The sequence below is a fragment of the Quercus suber genome, unplaced genomic scaffold (assembly GCF_002906115.3).
Source record: "Quercus suber isolate HL8 unplaced genomic scaffold, Cork oak 2.0 scaffold_66, whole genome shotgun sequence".
Classification (NCBI taxonomy): Eukaryota; Viridiplantae; Streptophyta; class Magnoliopsida; order Fagales; family Fagaceae; genus Quercus; species Quercus suber.
This window is the reverse complement of record NW_027069531.1, coordinates 1,059,529-1,077,949: the sequence shown is the minus strand read 5'-3', so window position 1 is coordinate 1,077,949 and position 18,421 is coordinate 1,059,529.

Sequence of the window (18,421 nt, the reverse complement as noted above, 5' to 3'; positions counted from 1 at the left end):
CAACTTAGCACCCAAACTTCTCAACCTTCAACCATTACCTCTCTCTCACGCACCTCGCCGGTGAGATCAACAGCTGTACCACCATAACTGTCTGCGCCGTTGACAACACTGCCATGTTCGACCTCCTCTCCACCCACCCTTCCATCTACACCATCAAAAACATCCTCTCCCTCCACGTCCTCCTCAACTACTTTGGCTCCAAAAAGCTCCACCATATCACAAACGGCACCGCCTTGGCTGCCACCATGTTCCAGGCCACCGGCTTCGCCCCTGGCTCCTTCGGCTTTGTCAACATCACCAACCTCAAGGTCGAAAAGGTCGGCTTTTCCCCTGAGGACAACAACCAGATCAACACCACAGAATCAAGAGTCAGAGAGAGAGAGAGAGAGAGAGAGAGAGAGAGACACTAGCATCTTGCTACAATAGGGTGTCAAAGATGAGACTCCATTGTAGTTGAATGCTAAAATATTTAGCATTTAGCATCTTTATTGTGGGTGTTTTTTTGTGATTTGAGGTGTTAAAAATGCTAAAAAATACCATTTAGCATTTTTAGCACTTTTGATGAGAATGTTCTTTGGGCCCCTTGGGCCCTGTTTACTATTTGACCCAATCCATAACAAAAAAGAAGTTTAAAATAAAATTTAAAAAAGTGGAAAAACTTACAATTTGTTCTACTTTAAATTATCCTTCATTTTACACTTTACTCATAAACTATTGAAATACATGTTTAAACCCTCAAAGTTATAACTTCGTAACACTTAAAACCCTTTGCCGTTTATTTTGGGGGTTTAGTTTAATGGAATTTAGAATTTAAAACCAATTTATATGGTAAATTAGTTTTTTAATACTATATTTCGTTAAACTTAATTGAGAAAGTGATGGGAGGAGGTAAACATGGGTTTTAGTAGAAGGGATCAATTGTGCATTCTTGTAGTCTAGGGATAAATGTAAAATAAGGTATAATTTAAGATAAAAATGTGTAATTTTTCCATAAAAAATGAAAAGTCTCATGTTTACAATTTTTTTATAACAAATTCAAAGTGATAAATTATTATTAATTTTAATTTGATCCCACTATTGAAGTTACTATTTTGTCCATCAATTATAGGTAATAATAATTTACCATTTAAGATTTATCGTAAAAATATTATAAAAATATAATAAATATAGTATTTCCCATAAAAGATATTTCACAGTACGACAGACAGCAGGCATCAGCCATGTTTTGTTGGTCTCTTTAGTTTTGCTGGGAGTATCCTGCAAGTTTAAGTTACGAATTCAGAACTGCCATCATAATGCCTACACGCGCGGTCGCCAAAAACAGCAAGCAAGCAAAGGCATGTCATGCAAAGTACTATTGCAGCCCCTGCCGTGGCCCTTTATTCTCATCTCATGCATGGGTATGTTCACGTGTGATATCTCGGGCTCTCTCTCTCTCTCATGGAGCATTTTCTTTTTCTTTTTTTTTTGGTTTCCTACTGTGTATTCTCAAAACTTTCAACAAGAAACTAATTACTGTTCACGACGGGTGGATCCTAGAGGGATAAATCACCAACTCAAAAAGTTTTTTCAAAGTGCAGCTACCCGGACTTGAATTGAGGAGCACACCCAATCAAACCTAAGACAAGCACTTTAAAACCAAGTGCCCAACTACTTGTTCAACCCACCTAGGTTAGAGCATTTTCTTTCTATGCACTTGATTATGGGTCCTATTTTGAAGATAAAGCATTAGCATTGGAGTTGCTAAAACTGAAAAAAGACCTATTTTACAACCCCAAATCACCAAAACTAAGCATTATTCGGGTTTCTAGCCGTTTACATACTTACTACAGTGAAATTTGTATGAATTTGGGTTGATATATTTAAGTATTACCAGAAATGTATATAATGGGCTGTAGGCAGGGCCGGCCCAACAAAATTTGGGGCCTAAGGCAAAAATTTTATATGGGGCCTTTTTATTTTTAAACATTAATTAAATAAAATTATATAATACTAATTAAATTAAGAGTAATTTGATGTAAATGTAGAAATTGATGAATAATACTAGCTCAACTAAGGTTAATTTCAAATAGAAGATTGAATATTATAGTTGAATCAAAAGGAACTTACTTTAACTTGGATATATGACTATGCATAGTTAAGTACGGTTGTAATCTAAATTTTAATTTTATATATTCTTTTTAAGAGAAAGAGATAGATAGATATTATTTGGTGTGTGACTTAGTAAGAAATTAGTCATCATTGGTGATTTATCACATTTGCAGCATTTTATTTGAAACATCTTAGAGTTTCAATTGGGTTAAATTTTTATTGGTCTCCTATTTTAAAAGCCATGTTAGAAATGAAAAAAGAAAAATACTGAAAATACTACAAAATATTCACAATAAATGTGATTATGATTGTAATTGATAAATTTCAATATCTTAATTTATTTGTGTTTGAATTACTTTTTTATGTGATTGGTAATATGTCAATTAAATCTATAATAAAATATGTGGTATTTTTAGCATCACTCTAAAAAAAAAAGTACCAATTATTTAAAAAGTGTTATATTTTTATAAAATTTTGGACTTTTTACTAAGGGAGATGGGGCCTTTTTTTAGTGGGGAAATTTTTTATTTGTTGTGGGGCCTTAGGCCTAGGCCTAAGTTGCCTAGGCCTTGAGCCGGCACTGGCTGTAGGGGATACTCCACACAGTAGACTAGAGAGATGCTGATTGAGTTTCAGTTGTGGAATCCCCAAGCAATCACGAAATTAACATTGCTATGGTCTATCATTCATGCCCACATGGAGGAGCAGGAGTAATTACCCAAAGCATTACTTATGCATGTTGTGTTAGGACTCCTTTGGACTTTGCTTTGGTTTGTGCAGAAAGGGTTCCTGAATTAATTTGAGTAGGCACTTTATATTTGTTCAGTGCTTATCAGTTATCACTACACAAACTTTGATACAATGGTTTCTTTTGTTTATATGGTAACGGTAGGTTATTATGTTAACGCAATTGGCTAAACACAGCTCATCGATCAATAGATCCTACCAAAAGGTAAGTGTGAATCTAGAACAGTACTAGCTAGTGTTATTAGCCACCAATAATGTTCTGTGAAAGAGTACTTGATCAATTTTATCTTTTAGGAGATTTCTTATGCATACCTTGTTTCTTGATTTTCCTTCTTTGAATTTTTTTTTTTTTTTTTTTTGACGACCTTTTATGCGGTTATTGATGGAGAATCGTTTCCTGAATTTTGCTGTCGTAGGAAATGGTGAATAACAACTTGTAAGATGTGTGCTTAATCCGTTGTCGTTTATTTTTATTTTTACAATATATTTATGTTAATTATGTCATTAAATCATTCATATTTTTTGGATAATAATATGAATTGGACCTTAGAAATTCCATTTATTGATTTATACATAATTAAACATGCCATTCCACGTGTAAATAGCCAAGGAAGAGCTTTGAGAGTAGTTATCAAACCTTTATTTTTTTGTCATTAAGAATAGAGTAGTGTTTATTACACACATGCATGAAAAAGTAGCTAAAATCATGACTTTCAATCACAATTTCTAAGTTGAAAATCATGATTTTAAGTCACAATTTCGGTTACTTTTTTAAGTGTGTAAAAATATGTGTAACAGAATGTGTGTATCAACTTTTTCCCTCAAAAATATAGAAAAAAGATCGACACTGTTGAGAACAAGATGAATACAGACTTCCTCTGAATTATCAAAAATAAAGAAAAATCCTAAACTAAATCCAAGGGTAAAGGAAAAAAAAAGGGTCAACTAATTGGAATCTTCTTAGGCAAGAAAAAGCATCCTTTCATTTGTTTGCTTCCCTGATATCATGATTGACATGTGTAGATTCTCTCCAACAGAGACTTGCAATTATATCAACTAAACATATCAATCCTGGATGGACTTGGACCAAAACTAATAAGAATATAAGATAGGAAACTACCAACAAAGCATCTACTTCTACTACAACAAGAGGAAACCCCAAGGATAATGAAAAGGCTCGAACCATACCTTAGAGCTCATAGCTCCACCCCAACTCTTGTTGCATTTCCTATCTTACACATAAACCCACAAATCCAGTTTTCGTTTGGTCCTAAAGAACTCCACAAACCCTGAATTAACTAAGAGGAACTATCCATGTTTATTTTGAGCCACCCCTAAGCCGAGGTATGCCATTTAACAATGGTCGAAATTAATTTACGGCGAGTCAAAGGCAATCCTGAAATAGGATAGAACTCACAGGTCCCATGAAGACAAGTATCGATAAGCTTGGTGAGAGAACGTGGTGGTTAAACCTCATATGGATCGAATACAACAGACTTTTGTGAAAGCCTAGGGAATGAGATGACAAAATTACAATCAGTATGAGGGTACTTCTCATTAGCAGTGGACATTAGTGAATGAGTTCATTGGAGTCCTTTCTTATTGTTGAAGTCAAGAGTTCAGTGCAAAATTGTTTGTATGTGCTTTGTGTGCAACATTGTATGTGCACTAGTCATTACTCTTTGCGGGGAGGTGGCTTGAGCTTTGTATTATAACTAGTCGCTAATCCATACAATGCACGGGATAGTTAAATTTAAAATCACTTATATTTATAATAACAAAGATAAAACAAATGTGTGACTGCATTAAAGATAAATTAATATAAATGAATCTAAATGCTTAGAAAGGCTTTTAGAATAATTTCCCAAAAATTGAAGAGACCAATTTGATTCTGTTAAGGTTTAAAAAATAATAATTGTGACTTCTTAGGATCAAGCATGCTATCTACTATAGTCAGACCTAAAACACTATTATGCCATCATAAAAAATAAAGGATTTTCAAATTTTAATATAAACATCACTCTAGAATCCCATCTATTCTTTTTATTCTTCTTAAACATGCACCTCTAAATTCTAATTAACATGGAATATAAGCTTAAAGGAAATCAAATATCAATAAGAGCCTAATTAGCCTAGCAAAAATAAACTAAAAGAAAAAAGAGAATACAACATAAAAATAAAGATGGTAATTTTTTTATAAAAAAAAAAAAAAAAAAAATCAAGGCAATGAGAGAATTTTATGCAAAATCTACATTCATTTTTGCACCAACAAATCTATATGACTTCATATTACATATAAATTAACATTTTTTTCTATTATAAATTATTACATAGAAATAAACATCATTACATAAATATATCCTACACTTATATGATTTTAGAGATCATTCACCTAACAATCTTCACCCAAGCATCCTCCTTCTAGAGTCCTGTAGGGGCATTTTCGTTGTGCGTTGGGTTGGACTGCCTCCCGTGGTAGTAGGCCCAAGTTTTCTGAGTAAGGGAGTTGAGACCGGTCCAACTACAACTCAATTTGGTCTGGCTTGTGCGCAAACGTTGAGTCCAAGTCTAAGGGAAAATGCAGCAAAGTGGGCTTATCCTCTGTTTCTTTTGCAGAAGACTTTTCTCCAATTTCTGCCGCTACCAGTTTCTGCCGCAGGATTGACATTTCTGCCGCAGAATGAACTTTTCTCCAATTTCTACCGCATGATTGACTTTTCTGCTGTGCAGCAAAACTTTCTGCCGTGTAGTAAAACCTCTGCCATGCAGTAAAACTTTCTGCTATGTAGTGAAACTATCTGTTGTGCAATAAAGCTTTTTGCTATGCTTTAAAGCTATCTGTTGTACCTTAAAGCTATCTGCCATGTGAATGACTACTCTTCATTTTTACTGCAGAAATACTTTTCCACTTCTTGCACATAAACAAATCTAAAACCCAAAGAAAATACCCATCAAACAAAAGTAAGTTTAAATGGGTTAGTATATTCTCAAATATGTACACATATTCGTAAATAAAGATATATGTATATATATATACTTATGGCAGGATAATGATTAGTTTGTGTCAACAGTAAAACACGTAATAACAAATAAAGAAGAAAGCTTTGGCAGGAAAGGTTTAGCATGTATAATAATTAACATGGTAAATATAATAAAATGGTACTACAGCAGAATAACTAGTACAGCAAGTAAAGACACCACAGCAGGACAACTAATGTGGAAGACGTGATAAAAACGTGCTACAGCAGGATGACTAAATACGGCAGATAAAAGTTATAATGAGAGAAATCAAATATATTTGCAATTAAAATTAAATATATTTGAAAGTAAACCAAGAAGGAACCTAAACTCCAACTTGAACAACCTTGTCATAGGTTCCTGCCATAAAAGTTGTGCATTTTGGAGAATATGCCTAAATGGCTACTAGCTATTACTTCTGGAGATTTCAAAGAGTGGGTTTGCTAAGAGGAAGGGAAATTATGGTCTATTGATGCATGCCCCTATTCTTGCCACATTTTCTCTCTTCTTTTTCTTTCTGTGTATTCTTTTTTTTACTCTTAGTTTCTAACTACTATCTTGCCGTGGGTTGTTTTTCTCACTTGGGTCATTTTCCTTTTTTTGGGTTCCTCTCTCTGGGTATTTACTACTCTCTTATAATGGGTTTCCTTCCTTAGGTGCTTTTCCCCCTCCCCCTGGGTGTTTTTCTTTTTCCCCTATTTTTCACTCTTTCTCCTGTTTTTTTCTCTACCTCGGTTTTTCCTTTTTTCTATCGTGGTTACCTTCCTTTTATAGCAAACTGATTCAATGGGATTTCTCCCTTTTACCCCTAGGGCTTCACCAACTATTTCTGGTTTGTTGTGGGCATCCTTTCAAGATTACCCACTAACCCATTGGTTGCCCTGACCACTGCAATATGCTCAAAACATGTTTGCTACACAACAAAATTCTTTTTTGTTTGTTCCTGCCGTATACCTCTACCTCTAGGTTCAAAGATCAGGATTTAGCTACCTCACTACCTAGCTCTATGGCATGCATCAGATGGTCTCAACCATTTATTACTTCTTTTGGGTAAGATACCATCCCAGCAGGATATATTCCCAAAAGAAGTTATGGAAGGAAACCAAATATAGACCCCCTTTTCCCCCCACCACCAAACCACACCCTCTAAATCTCTTTGACCGTGGGCCTACCTCCCTTGTATTGGCTAGGTACAGGTTGGTGGTGCCCTGGCCCTTCTGTTTTTGTCTTTTTTTCGTTCCCACGCCGTTCCTGCCGTAGCTTCCGTAGCAGATCAGCTCTGTTTTGTCTTGCTGCAAGTCTTTCACATGTTTCCTACTGTGTTTGTCATTTTCTTTAGTTTAGGCTTTTCTTTCCTTCACGTGATTCCTGCTGCTAACACTTCCTGCTACTCATTGTTTCCTTTCATCGTTCTTTTTCATATCAGTTTTCACGCCTATCTTTTTTATACAAAAGGATTTGGGCCTTTGTGGGCCAAATAATGTTGACTAGATCAAAAGGGTCTTGGGCCCAATTTATCTTCATCTGCCGAAGCCATCCTGCCAGAGAACTGTATTCTGTGGCAGATCTGTATTCTGTTGAAGAACCGTATTCTGCAGTAGATCTGCATTCTGCGGCAGTAAAGCTTTCTGCCGAAGAATAAGGACTTGTGTCTTCATCTGCCGAAGCCATTCTGCGAGAGAACTATATTCTGCGAGAGAACTATATTCTGCGGTAAAGCTATATTCTGCGACAAATTTGTATTTTGCGACAGATCTATATTTTGCAACAGATTTGTGTTTTGCCATAGATTGCTTTCACTTGCAGTTCTTTCTTTGGACCTTTCTTACTCTTCGTTCTTCTTGGTGGGTCTTTGGGTCTTGCTTCTCATTGGGCTTTCTTTCTCATGGGCCTTTGGGTATAGATTTGCAAAAATGGGCATCAACAAGTCCCATCTCTTTTCTTTAAACATGCATATGAACAATTTTAAGTGAAATAGTTTCAGCCAATGATTTCGAATAAATAAAAGTCACTTTTACCCAAATCTAAGTGCCCTTTTTTTCTCCTTTTGGAGTGTAGGTGGGTTTTGCCTTTTGTAATTGCATGCTCTCACTATGCAAAACCAAAAACAAAGATCCTAGAGTTTCTTATGTTTCAACATCTTATAGCCTTACACATCATCAAACACCATCAGCATGAGATGTTAATTTTGTGAAGCAATGTGAAAAAGAGTTGGGAGACATTATCTGGCAAACTGACTGAAGCCATACTGTTCATATATTCATTGCATGCATGTGTGCAAAATAAAAAATAAGTTTTGTTTTCTTTGCTCACCATGACCAATATATATCAATCCTAACTAAGCACATATGAGTTCAAAATAAAGATAGCAGTTTCGATTTTTGTTTGCAGTAATTTTTCAATTTCATCAACCAAGACCATTCGTTATAATGAAGAGCTAAATCCTTGTAGAGTTTATATATGGTATAGAATACGAGTAATGGCAATTGACAACACAGCCACATGCATCTTATTTCATTCATATATACTTTAGTTCATCTTATTCGTTCAAGTCAAAATTTACTTCTCAAAGCAACGAAAGACACCACAATGATGCACTCATTTACAATAAACTTAATAAAAAAAGCTCAAACTCTGAATCTAAGTATCATGAATAACCTAAACCTGAATCAATAGATTATCCATGAAAACCGAACAAATTGTGGATAGAATCTAAAGCATTCAAAAGCATCAATCATTACTTGGTATAATAGATATATAGAATCAAAATGGGTGAAATATTATTTTGATCCCTAAACTTTATCAGAAGTTTCTTTTTTTCATCTCTGAACTTTAAGGAGTTCATTTTTCGTCTCGAAACTATTGAAAAGTTCTTTTTCATCCCTAAACTATTGAAAACGTTTTATTTATGTCCTTAAACTTTACTTTTCATCCCTAAATGATTGAAATCAGTTCCTTTTTCCTCCCTATTTTTGTCTCTAAACTATTAAAAAAAATCTATACAAAATTTAGAGATGAAAAAAGAACTTTTTAAAGTTTAGGAATGAAAAATAAATTTTTGTCAAAGTTTAAGGACCAAAATAGTTGTAAGGGCCTTTTTTCTGTTATGTTGGGCTAGGCTATCTCTTGTGGTAATAGGCCCAAGTATTTTGAGTAAGGGAAGTTGAGACTGGTCTAACTGCAACTCAATTTGAGCTGGCTTGTGCACAAACTATGCCTTGTCTGTTAGGAGTGTGCTTATGGTAGGTAGAGCTGTTTCAGATGAGTCATGGCATGCAGATATAATAATAACAACAAAAATAGAGTACTTTGGCTATTTAATAGAAAATGTCCAAATAATCTCTATTCACGAAATATAATCACAGTAATAACAATGACTTTTACAAAGAAAGTAAAAGGAACAAATGGTAATATGGGTTAATCAAAAGAGACAGAAATCAAATCAAGTCTAGTCTGTAGGAGCAAAACCAAAGGGGGAAGAACGCCTCCTCTCAACGCAGTTAATCTCTCAGGGAAATCCTGCCGTGGAGATTAATGGCTTTGAGGGAAATGGACCTGAATGGTTAGTGCCTAAAGGAATCCTTTTACTTTTGGAGAGATAGCAAGATTTCGAGACGGAGAGAGGGAAAATCGACCTACTGGTGCATGCCTGCCGGTCTAACTCTCTCTGTTTTTTCCTTTCTTCTTTCTTTTGTTTTTAGTTTTTCCTCTTATCTTTTCTTTCTTTTCTTTTACACTTGTTTTCTATTTTTATGATTCCTTAGGGGCGATCTCGCTCTCTTCTTTTCTGGGCATGGCAAGGGTCTCCTTATATAGTGTCTGCCATGACCAGATATTGTTTGGTCTAGGTGTACTTGTCGACCACCACTGGTCCGTCCGTGTGCCACTCTTCTTTTCCAGACAAAGGAGAGCTATTTTATTTATTAGTTTGTCATGACATTCTTTCCTGCCACGGTGTGGATGTTCTCTCTCTCTATCCCCTATGGCATGCACATAGCGGTTCCCACTCAATCTTGCTTCTTTTGGGTGGTATGTCATCCCAGTAGGACATACTCCCTAAAAGAGCTTGTGCAAGAACCGCAGAATAGGTTTTTCCCTCTCTCCCCACCGCCAAATCATGCCCTCTTACCACTGACCCATGACCCCACCATGTCCCATATTGGCTAGGTACAGGCTGGTGGTGCCTAGGCCTTGCGCGTGCCTCTCTTCCATGGCAAGCCCACAAACCCTAAAGATGAGAATGAGGTAATTAGGCCGGGGAAGCCCAATGAAGTTAGTAAAAACTCATGGGAATACAAAGTTAGGAAAAAGGGTTGAGGAAGCCCAAAGCAAGCAAATGGGCTAAGGATGTCCAAGGGAAAACCAAAGGGACACAGGAGCCCATAAGTAAGAAAACTCATAGCCATGGGAAAGAACACACGGCATGCCTAAAAAGGGCCCTGCAGGATTGTTAAAGGTCATTTTTGTAAAACACAAATAGAAGGAAGGAGGCCCAACCCAGCAACGCAGGCAGTAAATAGAAGTGACAAGCATAGAATAAAACCATTAAGTCTAAGCGGTAGGAATAATGGGTCACAGGTTCATAAAAATAAATAAATGAGCCTTGAGGAAACAAATGGGCTCAAAAAGCCCGAAAAGAGAGAATGACAAACCCATGGGCAATGTATGATGTGAAAAAGCAAGAATGGTTCGCGGCCCACAAACCCCAAGGATGAGTATGAAGTAATTGGGCCGGGGAAGCCCAATGAAGTAAGTAAAAGCCCATGAGAACACAAAGTTAGGAAAAGGGCCGAGGAAGCCCAAAACAAGTAAATGGGCCGAGGATGCCCAAGGGGACACAGGAGCCCCTAAGTAAGAAAGCCCATGGGCATGCAAAGCTATTTGGAGAAGAGAATAAACGGTAGGTCTAAAAGAGGACCAGCAGTACCAAGTCATTACAGCATGAATGATAGAATAGTATGGCAGGAAATGATGGCAATCAAGAAATGGGCTAAGAGAAATGTAAAACCCAGCATCAAATGAAGCCTAGCCCCTAAAGGGAACAGTGAATTATAAAACGGCCCAAATCTAAGAACAAAGAGGTGCGGCAAACTGTGCAAACAATGCTCCAGACCGCGGCAAACGCATAAGCAGCAGACAGATTTTGGACATACATGAAAGGGAAGCACGCGTAAGGTCCAGACACCACCAGCCTGTACCCAGCCAATATAGGATGTGATGGGATCATGGATCAGAGGTAAGAGGTAAGGGGGTATGGTGGTGGAGAGAGGGTAAAAAACCTATTCTGCGGCTCTTGCCCAAGCACTTTTGGGAGGTAAGAGGTAAGGGGGGTATGGGTCAGAGGTAAGAGGTAAGGGAGGTATGGTTTGGTGGTGGGGAGAGGGGAAAAGACCTATTCTGCGGCTCTTGCCCAAGCACTTTTAGGAGGTACGTTCTGCTGGGATGACAGACCACCCAAAAGAGGCAAGGTTGAGGGGGGAATCGCTAGGTGCATGCCATGAGGGAAAGAGAGAGAAAGCATTTACACCGTGGCAAGAAAGAATGCCATGGCGGACTAACAAACGACAATAACCTACTTTTGTCTGGTGAGGGTAAGTGGTACACAAACGAACTCTTTGGTGGTCGCCAAGTATGCCCAAACCAAACAAAGGCGGTTAAAGGGAAAGAGGTAAAATCTAGTCACGGTAGGCCCTATAAGAAGACCCTTGTCATGCCCTGTGAGAAGGAGGAAAAAACAGAGGTATTACAAAGTGAAAAGACAACAAAAGAAAAATAAGGGAAATAAAAAAAGATAAGAGAGAAAACAAAAGGCAAAAGAAAGATAATATAATGGATATGCACCAGTAGGTCGGTTCCCTTCTCTCCCCCTCGAAATCCCACTCTCTTTGAGGCTAGTAAACAATAGAGATTCTTTTGGCACTAATCAATTAGGTTTGATCCCCTCAAAGTCATTAATCCCCACAGCAGGATCTTTTTCCTGGGAGATTAGTTTCATTAAGAGGAGGTGTTCTTTCTCTTTGGTCTTTGCCTCTACGAACCCAAAACTTGACTTGGTATTATTTCTTCGATTAACTCATCTTGTCACTTAATCATTTACTTTCTTTGTAAAAGACATTGTTATGACTATAATTATGTTTCATAAGTAGGAATTACTTGGTCATTTTCTTTTAAATAGTCAGAGTACTTTGTTTTGTTGTTATTATTATATCTGCCTGCCGTAACTTATCTGAAACAGCTCTGTCTGCCATAAGCACACTCCTGACAGGCGAGGTATAGTTTGTGTACAAGCCGGCCCAAGTTGAGTCACAGTTGGACTGGTCTCAACTCCCTTACTTAGAAACATTCGAGCCTATTATCGTAAGAGGCAGCCCAGCCCAACGCACAACACAAAAAAGGCCCCTACAAGGATCAGGTCAATACAGCAGGAAGACAAAGTAATATGGTAGGACATGATGGCAATCAAGAAATAGGCTGGAAGAAATGTGAAGCCCAGTATCAAATGAAGCCTAGCCCCTAAGGGGAATAGTGAATTATAAAACGGCTCACATAAAAGGACAAAGAAGAGCGGCAGACTGTACAAACGCAGCTCTAGACCACGACAAACGCATGAGCAGCAAGCAGATTTTGGACATACATGAAAGGGGAGCACGCGCAAGGCCCAGGCGCCACCAGCCTGTACCCAGCCAATATGGGACGTGGTGGGGTCATGGGTCAGAGGTAAGAGATAAAGGGGGTATGGTTTGGTGGTGGGGAGAGGAGAAAAGACCTATTTTACGGCTCCTGCCCAAGCTCTTTTAGGGGGTACGTCCTGCTGGGATGACAGACCACCCAAAAGAGCCAAGGTTGAAGGGGGAACCGTTAGGTGCATGCCATGAGAGAAAGAAAGAGAAAGCACTTACATTATGGCAGGAAAGGGTGCCACGACGGACTAGCGAATGAAACAAACCTGCTTTTGTCTAGCGAGCGTGAGTGGCACACAGACGAACCTTTTGGTGGTTGGCAAGTACGCCCAAACCAAACAAAGGCGGTTAAGGGGAAAAATGGTAAAATCTGGTCACGGCAGGTACTATAAGAGGACCATTGTCGTGCCCAGAACAGGGGATCGAAAAACAAGGGATCACGAAGAAAAAATAGAAAGAAAGCAAAAAACAAGGGAAAGAAAAAAGATAAGAGAGAAAACATAAAACCAAAAGAGATAATACGATAGGCATGCACCAGTAGGTCGATATCCCTCTCTCCCTCTCGAAATCCTACTCTCTTTGAGAAAAGTAAACAAAAGAAGATTTCTTTGGGCACTAACCATTTAGGTCCGGTTCCCTCAAAATTATTAATCCCCACGGCAGGATCTTTCATGGGAGATTAGTTGCATTGAGAGGAGGCGTTCTTCCTCTTTGGTCTTTGCCTCTACGGACCAAACTTGTCTTGATATTTATTCTTGATTAACTCATATTATCACTTATTCCTTTATTTTCTTTTGTAAAAGCCATTGTTATCACTGTGATTGTCATAAATAGGGATTACTTGGTCATTTTCCATTAAGAAAAGGTCACTGTATTCTGTTTTCTTTATTGTTATTATATCTGCCTACCGTAACTCATTTGAAACAGCTTTACCTGCCATAAGTACACTCCTAGCAGACGAGACCTAGTTTGTGCACAAGCTGGCCCAAATTGAGTTACGGTTAGATCGGTCTGAACTCTCCTACTCAGAATACTCAGGCCCATTACCGCAAGAGGTAGCCCAGCCCAATGCATAGTACACAAAAAAGGCCTCTACAATTGTTATGCCAATTCTTTGAAGATAAAAAATCTCACCAAAATGTACTTATGGGAACTTGTTTAGACTCGTCAAACTTCATAAGGTTAGAGATGTGAAACACAATTTATACATTATAAATAAATTGAAACTAAATAAAACTCACCAACATTCTACCTTTTAACACAGGAAACCTATTAGCATTAGCCACTGCAATTGGCGTTGATGCTCCAACAACCATTATATAGCCCTAGGACATTATTCCAAATTTAGAGGTTAGAGCAAATGGCTAATAATTTACAAAGGGGCATAACAATCTCATAAAATCATAATAGTACATTTAAAAATATAAATAAAAAAATAAACAGCCTACCTATTATGACCCACAACCTTAATTCTCCCTTTCTCTTTTTTTCTTTATTTTGTTGGTAATACTGCTCTTTGATGAAATCAACAATAAGCAAAATTAGTCAAAGCAAGCAATGAAAAAAATTTTAAACCATTTGTAGGAAGTGCAAAGCAAGCAAGAAAGAAAACTAAACCTATAAACTATATGCACAAAATTTTTTGTATATCATAGTAAATGACATATTAGTCAATTCATTGAGTCATAAAAGTAGTTAAGTTGTCTACAATCAAATTAATTTTTTATTTAAATAAATATATTTGGGAAATTTATATTATAACCAAATTAATCATTTGCATAGAAAAATTAACTTTTTACAACCATAGTATAGCTACTTAGATTTATCACAACATGAGGAGGAGAAAAAACTTTGAATGGAAAGATTTCACATCAAATTTAAAAGAGATTTCTTTGAGCATATGTTATGCAACACCAAGAGAACACCTATAGAATAGATTAATTCAAAGCAACCCAAAAGACAATTCAAGAAAAAACACTTACCATTTCATCTCATCAAGCAATTAAGTTCCCAACAGATAGGCCTATGAGTACAGGATATTGGCCAACAGCTTTGATGACCTTGAATTAAACTAAATTTCTGCATTTTGATTAAACAATGAGAAAAACAGTATAAGACCCAAGATAAATAAAATAAAATAAAAATTTTAATTTTAAAAAAAAATTCATCGAATAGTAAAGAGAGAAAGCACCTATTTAGAACCAAACACAATCCTGAACATCTGCTAGGTTAATGAATGACTTTAATTACCAACCTTGAAACTATTAAAGGTAGCTTATGCTTGCTTGCCAATTCAAGATTTGTCAACTAAACCAAAACTTACAATTGGAGAATGTATATGTTTTCTAAAAGAATAGAATCAAAAGAAACCTACAATCAAGTTCAAAGAATAGGCGTCATCCATAGAAGCCAGTAACTCATTTTAAGTTGGAGAAACATAATCCAATTAAATAAAAAAAAAATTTGTTGGCAACTTTTGTTATATTGTATGAAAAATGCCAATGAAACATCACTTAAGAATTTTATCAAACTATTTGTGCACATGTAACACTATGAAATTTATCCAAGTTTAAAGTAGGGGTTTAAATAGTAGCACAAAAATTATGAATTGATGCATAATTCAAATGTAACAACAAAACTCTAAATAATTACTATCTAACATAGCCAGTTAGCTTCAAAATAAAGCATACCATTTAACCACATATTAAAACAACTTTAAATATTACAACTTGCCAAGCATGGCCTCCAAATTATTTGCAAATTAAAGATTTATCAACCAACTAATTATCGCCATAGTCTCCATAAATATTCACACATCCATTTCTTGATAATAATAATAAAATTAAAAAAAAAAAAACTACTTTCTATTCTTCCCATATATTTTGATTTTCATTTCCAAGAATTGGGATTTATGTAATACAACAAAATAAGTAAAAATTCTTCAAATCCCACGTTTAGAAATAAAACATTTCATTCATATAGTAAATTTCAATGAAACCCACCAAACAAAAAAGAAAAAAAAAAGTTTTGATCTTTGGAGTTATAAACCTGTTGGGAAGCCTTTAAATCATTGTGGAGGACGACTCAATCTTTTGGGTTGGAGAAACGTGTAGGGAATTCAACCGAAATTCCAACCTGTGAGAAACAAAAATAAAGAAAACAAATGTCAAAGAAAAAACAATCACATGTACAAGACAGTATTTACGTGGTTCGGCAATTTGCCTACGTCCACGGAATTGCAGGGATTTCACTATTATCAGGGAAAAAAATATAAAGTGCAGCTATAGTATTTCTCTCTCTCTCTCTCTCTCTCTCTCTCTCTCTAAAACACGACAACAACAAAACCCTAAGCACCAAGCTGCGTTTTCTACATCCTGCACATAGGATACAAAACAAGCCTGTCGGCCCAAGCCTCCACTCCATGGACTAAGCCTCATAAAATCTCCCATTAAAAACCACACAACATTATTCAGGTCGGGTCGGGTCGGGTCGTCAACCGGATCAAACACAACGAGGCTCCACAGAGCCCAATAGTCTAGGAGGCGATCATCAAAGCCACTCTCACCTTCAACAACACCGTTGTCATTAACTCCAATTTAAACAATTTCGATTCAACCATCATGCTTCTTCATCATTGTTAGATTCAAAGAAATGCAAGAGGTAAGAAGAAGGAAGGGTTGTAGAATGAAAGAAGGTTGCTTTGGCATTTTAGATAGAGGGATAGAGAGACGAATGTAGAGAGAGATAAAGAAAGAAGCTCAGGGAGAAGGAATATGAAAGGTACAAATTTGTAACTTTCTAAAGTCGGAACATTGTGTTTGTTGGTTTTTAAGGGAAAATGCTATTGAGAATTAGATTAAGAGATTAAAATTATAGGTTTTGGCAAAAATGAAGAGATAAACTGATGTAGATATAGATATATAAATATAGTAGTGGGAATTATGGTGGAGATAGTGGTGGAGATAATGGTGGGAATTAATAAATGGGCTTTATGGTGGAAATAGTGGTAGGAATTAATTTAACAAGAAGTGGGCTTTATGGTGGAGATATAGGTGAGATTTGTAACTTCCTAAAGCTGAAACAATGTGTTTGTTGGTTTTTAAGGGAAAATGCTAGTGAGAATTAGATTAAGAGTTTGAAACAGTAGGTTTTGGCAAAGATGAACAGATATATATATATATATAGATATAGTGGTGGGAATTAATAAATGGGTTTTATGGTAGAGATAGTGGCGGGAATTAATTTTTAAATTGATCAAATATATTTTTAAATTGTTGGAAAAATACAAAAGTATATTATGAAAATGACATGATTACTATCATGGCTCAATATGAACGTAACAACCTTAAATGTTATGCTCTCCGCTTTTAGTAATATATATAGATGTAGATTTGTTTTGATGCCAATGCCGGCTTCGTACCATTTTACACCTAAAGCAATAAGTGTCTCTTAAAGTCGGAAAATGTCAGAGTCAAATCGTGGAAAATTGAAAGTTTTACAGTAAGTATTTCAATCCAGAACTCAAGTACTGATCAACACTTTTGAGTCTTTGTTGATCGATACTATGGTCACTACTTGCTAAAGGCAAATTTTTCTCTCTCTTTTATTTATTTATTTTATGGAGTTTTAGGAGAGATAAAACTCTTGTTTCATGACCGAATTTTTGCTAAACTTTCTAGAGCCCTTAAGAGCTCAATTTTCAACCCGTCCAAATTTTAAAGTATTCTCTACCTATTTTCTGCATCACTCACGCGCATAAATCAATCAATTTTTTAGTCATAGCATCATCCCTTGCTACTTGCTAAAGGCAAATTTTTCTCTCTCTTTTATTTTTTTTATGGAGTTTTGGGAGAGATAAAACTCTTGTTGCATGACCGAATTTTTGCTAAACTTTCTAGAGCCCTCAAGAGCTTAATTTTCAACCCGTCCAAATTTTAAAGTATTCTCTACCTATTTTCTGCATCACTCACACGCATAAATCAATCAATTTTTTAGTCATGGCATCATCCCTTGCATCAAACATCCTTAAAGGCAAGTGAAAACACACCAAATAAAATCCCAATTTCTCATAAGATACCTTCTCCACTTCTATATTTCACATTATCTTAATGTTTTCATGTAACTCACTGAAAACACCAAAAAAAAAGAAAAAGAAAAAAAACAATTAATTTTGTAACCAACACACACCTCAGGGTTGGGACCTTCATAGTTAATATTATTTTAATAAAAATTATAATTGTGTGTAATACTCTATTATTTTATTTGAAAACTGATGTATTAAAATGGATAAAGTAAATGCATTAAAATAACATTTTTTTAGCATAGTTGATGCTGATGCTCTAACAACTGTTAATATAGTAAAATAAAACAGAGCATGTTCCTCAATGATTCGCTTCAGCAAGAAGCAAGCGTGCAGGACGCGATAGGCAGTGCCTAATGTTAACAATGGGAACCCAATTCCACGGTTTAGTCCACTAGATTTACTTAGTACTGTTAATATGATTGTTGAAAGATTCGAAATAGATATTTGTGTCACTATAATCATCACACTTTTTAGGGCAGAGTATGTATATTACTTTTGAAAGTGGAATTGTATATATTATCCGATAATCTTGGTAGAAATGTTCTATGATTTCTATCACCTAGGATTAAATGAGTTGAGCTGAATACTTTCAAATTCATTGAACCGCATTTTGGAATCTTCCTTTTTCGTTATAAGAATATCTTCTGCATCAAAATTAGGACTCTGCACACTGACAACCATGTTCATAGTTTTGTTAAAGAATGTCAGGAAGATTTTGCAGTTGGGTTCTGGTCAACAAAATGAATCGACTATCATAATTAGCTCATGGTTCTCACACAAAGTTTTTAGTACACATATGAGT